This window comes from Coenobita brevimanus, chromosome 31 (genome assembly GCF_032717465.1).
Source record: "Coenobita brevimanus isolate Jiangsu-jjx chromosome 31, ASM3271746v2, whole genome shotgun sequence".
NCBI lineage: Eukaryota > Metazoa > Arthropoda > Malacostraca > Decapoda > Coenobitidae > Coenobita > Coenobita brevimanus.
In genome coordinates, this window is record NC_136984.1 from 1338717 (window position 1) to 1339462 (window position 746).

The window sequence follows — 746 nt, forward strand, 5'->3', positions numbered from 1 at the left end:
TGGAATAAGATAAACTCCAGCAGGTGGATTCTGAACGCTCAAAATCCTCGCAAGTCTACCATCTTTGGGCATAAGAGCAACTTTTCACTTAAATGCTTGTTCTGGAGCCCTTGAAAACGAGTGCAAACCCGATGCGGCATTGTCAATACTGTACTGTTATTGTTGTTAGTACATCATAAAGCAAATAACTCTCCTGTTTTTAGAAATGTTATGGCCATACCACGTTGAGTACACCGCTTCCCGTCCGATCAGCGAAGTTAAGCAACGCTGGGTCTGGTTAGTACTTGGATGGGTGACCGCCTGGGAACACCAGATGCTGTTGGCATAATGTTCTCCCTACGTGTCAAGTGGGGTTGGTGGAGGATTAGTGCCCCTCCCTGTAAAACAATTAACTCTAAGCCCTTGGCCACCCCGTCTGGGATACTTGGCGTCTGGCAATGAATGAAAAAAAAACTCAGACAGCCCCCAAATCCTTAGAATTCAATCAGGCATCAATTAACCTCTCTGCACATGAAGACTCAGAGTGAGTCAAAACGTTGTTAGTCTGTGGAGGAACCGATGACGCACTATGACACACTTGTCAGTGTTGGTCTGAAGGGATGCCAATTAGGCAATTTGAACAAAAATATTCACCAGAAATTATTTTTTAGCATGAAGTGCGTCAATATTTGGTGCATCATAAGGGTGGGTGTCTTTTTCAAGGCCACAACACTCAAATAGTCAGCATTCTCTCGGTTTTTGGTTTT

The 746-nt window shown here is 44.1% G+C and overlaps 1 non-coding gene across 1 annotated transcript; it reads left to right on the plus strand.

Moving 5' to 3' along the window:
- Positions 1-206: 206 nt before the first annotated feature.
- LOC145395553 (5S ribosomal RNA) lies at positions 207-325 on the plus strand. The gene has a single exon (XR_013896629.1). It is a non-coding gene; the product is annotated as a 5S ribosomal RNA (ribosomal RNA).
- The last annotated feature ends 421 nt before the right edge of the window (positions 326-746 follow it).